Consider the following 8,459-nt stretch of genomic DNA (forward strand, 5'->3'; position numbering starts at 1 on the left):
AATCAACGCTTTGTAGGGTAATTAAAGAAAGCCGTGTCAGATTGCACCAGTTCGCGTACTTCTTGAATAGACCTTGTATGTGAATTATCAATTTTAGATGAGAAATTCAAAGCTCTTTCGAATGACACTATAACCTGAGTAACTTAGTTTTGACTTAGGGGCAACCAAGTCGCATGAAAAGCAAACTCATTGGAATCTCCCCAGAGAGACCAGGAGAAGAAAACATCATTAGAATTGAATGTGGAACTATCTACGGCATTGATCATAGAATATACCTTTTCCCATCAATACAATTTGCTTTAGTAAACTGATGAGCACATTTACCAGGCAGGGATAAAGAAGAATGAAATTTGTGCGTGAATTGAAAAGGAAAATTTGGGTGAAAAATGCAAAAGACATTTACTTAACAAGGACATTTCAGCGAAGGAAAAAGTAGTTTCCTCGTTCAGTGACATGGACTCCCTTAAAGATTTTATCTCCTTCCTCAATAAAACAACCTCTGCTTCCTTCATTTACATCATTCCCCCCACACAAATCACATTTTTAGATGCAAAAATGTCATACTCTCCACACTTAACAGTAAATCCTGTACTCTCTACCTATCCAAGGTCACCATATCTCCACTATCATGATTCCCTGGATGAATTCCTGTCAAGATGTCATGCCATTCCAATCCACATTGGTTATCCAAACTCTCTTCTGCACAAGAAATTCCTAAAACATGCACATGAACATGACGTTGATAGGATATATGATCAGTAAGAGGACATACAAGGGTCATCCCAGAAGTACCCAACCCAACAAAGAAAACACAAATATTATGGAAAAAATGTATTTATTTTTCAACATAATCTCCTTTCAGCTCTTACACACTTTTTCCAGCGATGTTCAATAGTTCAATACCCTTTTTATAATAAGAACTGTCTGGCTCCTCAAATTAGCCATTAACTGCCGACATCACTTCACGGTTGGAGAATCTTTGACCACCAAGCTATTTTTTCAAGTTTGCGAACAGAAAATAATCCAAGGGGGCTAAATCTGGCGAATGGGGTGAGGCATGAGGGAGCAATTCAAACTTTAATTCATAAATTTTGGCCATTGCAATAACAGATTTGTGAGCTGGTGCATTTTCTAGATGAAATGACACTTTCTTCTTAGCCAAATGTGGCCGCTTTTGCTTAATTTCTTTGGTCAAATGTTGCAATAAGTTCAAATATTCACCGTTGATGGTTTTTCCTTTTCCAAGATTGTCAATGAAAATTATCCCAGAAAACCGATGCCATGACCTTGCCTGCAGATGAAATGGTCTTTGCCTTCTTTGGAGGCGGTTCTCCCTGTTGAATCCATTGTTTTGATTGTTCTTTTGTTTCAGGTGTGAAGTAATGAACCCATGTTTTATCCATGGTTATGAAGCGGTGCAAAAATTCTGCCTACTATGTCGGCTAGCTAGTTCAGTCGACGATCATCCAGTATCACTTTGTGGATTTTCTTCACCGTTTCTGGAGTCGTAACCTCATTTGGTCAACCAATGCAATGCTTGTTTTGAGCTCGTACAGCCTCGTTTAAACTCTGCTACCAATATTTAACTGTTTTGAATGAAGGAGAAGACTCACAGAGAGTAGAATCCGGTTAAGATTTTATATAGGTTGGGCTGAGGCCTTTCAAATATAAGTATTGTATCACATAATGATGAGGAATATTCTCCATTTTCACAAATTCACTGAAAACGTTCACTATTGATGGCTGCCAAACAAATACTAAACAACGTGGCTTCTTCAAACTTGAAACATATGTCTTTTAGGGTCAGGCCAAGTACTTCTGGGACCATCCTCATAGTCGTGTGTTTCTGCAGGGAAATATTTGATAGTGATGGGGGATTGGAATGTGATGGTAGGCAAAGGAAAGGATGGTGATGGAGTCGGGGACTATGGTTTAGGTACGAGGAACATCGTGGGAGAAAGCAATTGAGTTCTGTGGAAGACAGGGGTTAGTCATCACCAACACTTGGTTTAGAGAACAAAGAGACATGGGTTTACTAAATGACTCAGAAAGGTATCAGTTAGATTATTTTCTGGTTAGGCACAGGTTTAAGAACAGTGTGATCAATTCGTGCACATTTCGGAGAGCAGATATGGCCACAATTTGGTTGTTATGAAGTAGAGTGCCCATTTCAAAAAGATAAGGCAGGGGTGGCGGAATAGGAAATGGAATGTAGAAGAATTTATTGGATTGACAAAAAAGGAGTAGCTGTAGGCTGTAGAGGAAGTCATGGATGAGAGAAAAGAGCTGAGGGCTATTGAGGAAGAATGTAAGTATATAAAAAAATGGATATTGAACATCACAAAAGAAATTAATTGAATTGTGAATAGGAAAAGGACAAGGAAACCATGGACCATGGATGAGATGATTAGATAGATAGATGGGAGAAGGAAATGCAATAATGTAAATACATAGAGGGTAAAAGGAAGTACAAAGAGTTAAATATTAAATTGAGACCAATTACAAATACACTAAAAGAAGCATGGTGGAAGACACTGAGTGAGAATATTGAAAGTTTGCAGGAGAAAAATGAAATTGGAGTGCCATGCAGCAAGGTTTAATCACTAACGAGAAGTAAGAAGGGAAGAGCTGTGCTAACAGTTTGAGACAAGTCGGGTAAGATAACAGTTGACACAGAAAAGATCCAAGAGAGATAGAAGGAATACATAGAAGAACTGTACAGTAAAGAACTTGGGCCAACAAGGTTAGACATGGAAAGAGAACATGACGTAGAGAAAGATAGCTTAGGTCCTGACATAGTCGATGATGAGATAGAATGGGAATTAAGGGAGAAAGGCCAAATCAAATAAGGCCATGGGGGTAGACAATACTCCGGCAGAATTACTAAAAAGTTTAGGAAAATGTGAGAGGAAGAGTCTACATTGAATGATTCGTTGCATTTATGAGGAAGGAATCTGGCCGGAAGACTTTGTCTGATCAGTGTTAGTTCCTATTCCAAAAAGGTAAAGGCTACATCATGTGAGGACTACAGAACAATAAGTTTCATTTCCCATGCAGCTAAAGTTGTTCTCAGGTTCATCTACAAAAGGATGAAGAGCAAGGCAAATGATTACTTAGGTGATGATCAGTTTAGGTTTAGGAAGGGGAGAGATATGCACAATGACATTGCAGTAATGAGATCACTAATCTAAAGGAATATAGAATACAATCATGACGTATTTGGCTGTTTCATAGATTTTGAAAAGGCTCTTCATGGAGTGATTTGGGAAAACTAATGAGTATATTGCAGAAAATGGGAATAGATTGGAGAGACAGGGGGCTAATTGGCAACTTGTACATGTCTCAGACTGCTCAGGTGCAAGTGGGGGACGGAAAGTCTGGACGGGCAGTGTTAGGAAGAGGTGTAAGGCAGGGTTGCCTAACATCACCAGTGCTGTTCAACCTGAATGCAGAGGAAATGATTAAAGAGGCATGGGAAGAACTAGAGATAGGTATGAAAGTCAGAGGGGAATTTATAAAATCAGTTAGGTTTGCTGATGACCAAGCTCTAGTTTGTCAGTCAGCCAAGGGGTTACGTGCATTCGAGGCATATCACTGGGGTAATCAGTATAAATAAGTGAAATATATGTATGAGGTATTCTGGAAAGGTTACGCTTAACATTAAAATAGGAGGGCAAAAACTAGTGCAGGTGGAACAGTTTACGTATCTCGGAAGGGTTTTGGAACAAAATGGTCTAAGTATTAGGGATGTAAGGAGAAGAATTGCACTAGACAAAGAGGCTTACACAAGGAGGACCTAATTTGGGACAGGGATGTTGACTAAGGACATTACGAAAAGTCTCTTCAAAACTTTGATGTGGAGCATAGTTATGTATGGTCCAGAAAAATGGTCCATGAATTAGGATGATAGACTTAGGTTGTAGGATTTTGGAATGTGGCTTTGAAGAAGGATCAAGAAGGTGAAGTGGACAGAAAGGAAAAAATGAGGAACTGCTTGGTATGTTGCGAGAGATGATGGAATTGTTGGGAGAAATCAAAAGGAGGTGGGAAAACTGGATGAAAAGCATAATGATTGGCAATAAGATGTTGAAGACTGTGATAGAGGGGAGATTGGTTGGCAAACGAGGAAAGGGCAGGAATAGGATAGGGATGTTGGATGGAATGAAGGGAGGAAGGAAGTATACAAAGATGAAGAGGAGCTTATGGTAGAGAGGGAATTTGGGTTGTATTTTGTTAGAAGAAACAAATCATTTATTCTTTTGTTGTGTCCATCCAAAACCTACCTTAACAGGTAGATTACCTCGAATGAAAAAACTCAATGTTTTGTATGAATTCACATCTCCTAATTACAGGCACCTTTATCTAACCATTATAAGAGGAGGAAAGAAATAAGTGGAGGAAGACAGAATAGGGAATAGAAAAGAAAAAAGAGATGAAGGAAAGATGGTATGGCAGAATATATACAGGATATGGAGTCGTGTTTGCTCCATGGAGACTGGGATGTCTAATTCTGGATGCTTTTAAAACCAGATGCATCAAACCTTTACAACCATTTATCACCTTATATGAACTGTGGTTAGACATTTACATGACTAATAATATTTTCATCAAATTTGTAAGACTAAATATCCAAAGAGCTACTTCAATACATTGTAATAAAATAAAAGTAGTTTGTATTCACACTCAAATCTACATAATCAGGTTTCAATGCTTCATCATCATAATTGAGGTTTACCTGCTACAAGCGGAAGATGGATGTTCATAAAGGTAAGAGATATTTTTCTTCATAATAGTGATTGAAACAGGATAAAACATTTCTCATTCACACAAGATTCAAACATTTCTAAGAGGCAATATGTTTAGGATTACTATAGTCATGATTAATTTAAGAATTAAATGGTTCTCTCATATTTCTTATCACATTTATTAAAAGCCATTATTCAAAGACATGCTTGTACAGCAATTACATTACAACTACTTTTGGACACCAGGAATTAGAATGCTGTTTTCTAATTGTTTTATTCTCATGCCTTCTATCGGAGAATGAACGAAGCACAAGCAAGTTTTGGTGAAGAAAAAGATGGACGAACTTTTTTCATCAGAGAAGATAATATTTGTGATGTGCTATGAATTTAAAGATGACTTTTATGGTATTTTAATGTAAATGCTATCTAATTTGATGATATTAGAGTAGAATTAACGCTATTTGCTTCCCAAGGAAGCATCCATTAATGAACTCCAGGAACATGGCTGAAACTAATTTGCATAGGCATTAAAGTAGGAATGGCAAAGCAGCCTAGGCACATCAGTCTCGTCTATTTCCCACACCTATTCCATTACACAGAATTGCAGACTAGAATGTGCGAATGGGCCAGTATGCATGCATAAATGTACTGTTTTATGGCTTGTTATTCTATGTATAACTGATGTGGTAGCTGTGACTGTTGATTCTAGGTAGAGTAGTTCAGAATTTCAACAACTAATCTGAATGAGTGCATTGTTGTGTGTGACTGTTGGTGAGTGCTTTTGAATATCTGAGGAACTACATACAACACCATAAAATTAAACGCATTCGAAACTAAAAAGTTGGAAGGAGGAAATTTAGCCTTTGGTTTGGTATACAGTAGCTAGGAGGTACCTTTTTAGCATATTTGAATGCTATGATATGTACACATTGCTTTAAGTTCAAAATTTAAGGTGGTCTTTGAAGGTGATAATGGGTTTCCCTACACTTCGGGCAAATCAGGCCATATGCCATTTCTGCACTAAAATACTATGTCGAAATAAGGAAGATCTTTCCAACGAACCATTCATTTCCCTCTGGTTATTGATGGTGGACAAATATTTTGCCACGCTGGTAACGGAGAACTATGTATGTGGTTTATTCCTCCCGAAAAAAATTTCGACAATGTTGATTTCATTGCCACCTTTACAAATGCGTTGGTCATTGCCTTCTCAATTTCCCAAGGGAAGACTCCCCTACCCTGGTGATGAAGCCAGGGCAAAAGCGTAAAAATTGAAATCTTTTTCAAAGATTCTTGATTTAAAAACAAAATATTACGATTGATCAATTCATCGTTTGTATTAAGGCAATGTGAATGCTATTTGTCATATGTGTGTTTTTTCATTGGTCCTCGTCATCTTACCATAAGATTTTGGAATTGAAGAATGGGTTTCATTCCATCAGTACACTTGTTACCGATTCTGCCGTTTAATCTTGAAAGAAAAAGTTTTTTAATGGTAAACCCTAATCAACCACCAGTGTTTTGATAACACAGGTGTTTCGACCCCTAATGACAAGCCATGAACTTATGGGAAGCCCAATGATTCCGCGGGCAACCAATCAGGCCCGGAGAACAAAAACGGTGATACATATTAACCCCTGAAATTAATGAATAATCAGCCTCATTGAATTACCTAAGGAGAACCTACCATTTTACATTCAAAATGACGAAGATAACATAGTTGTTATATTATGGTTTCTTGCAGTCGTATCATCCTCGTCAATAATAAGTAATGATATGAAGAATGAGGGCAATGCTTCCACTAAAAACTGTTTGCATACCACAGAGGCCATAAATATACAACAAATCTAGGTACTTTATCACGATTAATTTAATGGGCTGCCATAGTAAAAATCAGTATAAAACACACCAGTGTAGGGATTTCAATATGCATATACATGATAAGACGGTAATATGTGGCATTACAAGTCTCATTTTTGTGGCACAGAAAAAAGTGAATGACGAATTTGGTTTTAATTATCGCATCTCCCTGTAACTTGAACTCACAGTACACTCGTACTCCCTCCATTTACGTTAATGAGTGGTGATAGCAAATCTTATGCTCTTGACCTAGTATAGTATCGTAAAGGCCCAAGACTGAACTTGACTCACGACGGAAGAGCTTTTCTATCTCCCTGTCCAAGTAATTCTCGGGATCATACATTTTTCTCAATAAAATTAATACACGACACCCATTTGCACTCCATACGTAAACCATATGTTCTAGTATAAGATCCTCAGGGCCGTTACTTTGTGACGTGAGTTGAATTAACAGGCCTTCTTTGCATTCGTTGTTCGCCTAGTGCAACAGATGAATCTTACTAATGCATTAAGAGAAGAGGAATACAAACGTTTGAGGCAATTTCTACACATTTATAGCAATAAAACACGTTATGACGTCCAATTAAGACATTGAAAAGTGTATCTTCGACAGCATGTGACTCTCACAACATCAGAGGAGCAGTAAGCGACCAAGTATCGCATTCCATTAACGTTTGCTTTCTTTTTTTCTGCAAATAATCTCTGAAGATGGCAGCACTCTTGATATCTGGTTTTAATTTTTGGCGCAACGCTTATGTGTCTTTAAGTTAATTGTTTAGTCAGGTTATTTAATTGTTGAAAACCTTGTGCTCTCACTATTTAACCAAATAATAACTTACGTTATCCGAAGCTTGTTAACGTTATTTGACTGTCATTATTACCATGGAGCCTGATGATAACTTCGCCCTTATAAATTCATATAACATAGAAGAGTTACAGCCGAGGCAGTTACCGACGGCAGTTACTTATAATCAGGTATTTACTGTTGATATTAGCTATACACAATCATATACTAATTTAAAACATCCATAAGACTAGAGTTTTATTCTAGATGTTGTGTCAGGTGATGAAAATTGTCGACTTCACAGTCACCGCACATTCAGTGGTTGCATTCTCTCGCATCCATCTGCCACGGAAAGGTTACTTTATTTTGTAGCCGAATGTATATGACCTCCCACCAATATCGTTGTTTGATAGCCTTCTATTTGCATCCTAAATTCTCGTGCTTTGATAATTTACTATTTTGGAGGCTAATGATGATATGAAATTTTATATTTAATTCAAATGATACACCTTTAATCTGTAATCAAAAGATGAATAGTTCTATATGCGAGCGATTGTGCACACAAATGCCCTATTTCTTAAGTTGTGCAATTAAAAGTCACACTATCTCAAACTTCCCAGAAACTCGTCCGGTTAACATTACTCTCATGATGTTTCATAAGAACCTAATGATGATTATTACTTTTTATTACCATGTAGGTTACTCCCACTCCGATGGTTCCTGATGTTTCCTTGGTTTTTGACGGCAATAAAAAGGATTTTAGAAACTTTTCTTCTAGACGTCCAAGTAATCCCGAGCCACTGCATGAAAATGGGATAAATTCATGCAAGAGTGATGAAAATGGACCGAGAAGAGTTAAACCCATACCAATTGCGCCGTTTCCAAATGAAACCTATGCATCCTGGAGAGCTCGTACAATTACTGCCCAAAGTTCAATCGGCTCTAGACTTCCAGAAGCTACCTTAAATAGCAGTAACGTAAAACCAGATGGTGATGACATTGAAGACAGATTTTTAGCAATAAAGGGGTTGAGGGACACCCCAAACATGCCTTATGGTAGAAACTTGAAT

The sequence above is a fragment of the Hetaerina americana genome, unplaced genomic scaffold, assembly GCF_022747635.1.
Source record: "Hetaerina americana unplaced genomic scaffold, ioHetAmer1.1.p SCAF_6, whole genome shotgun sequence".
Classification (NCBI taxonomy): Eukaryota; Metazoa; Arthropoda; class Insecta; order Odonata; family Calopterygidae; genus Hetaerina; species Hetaerina americana.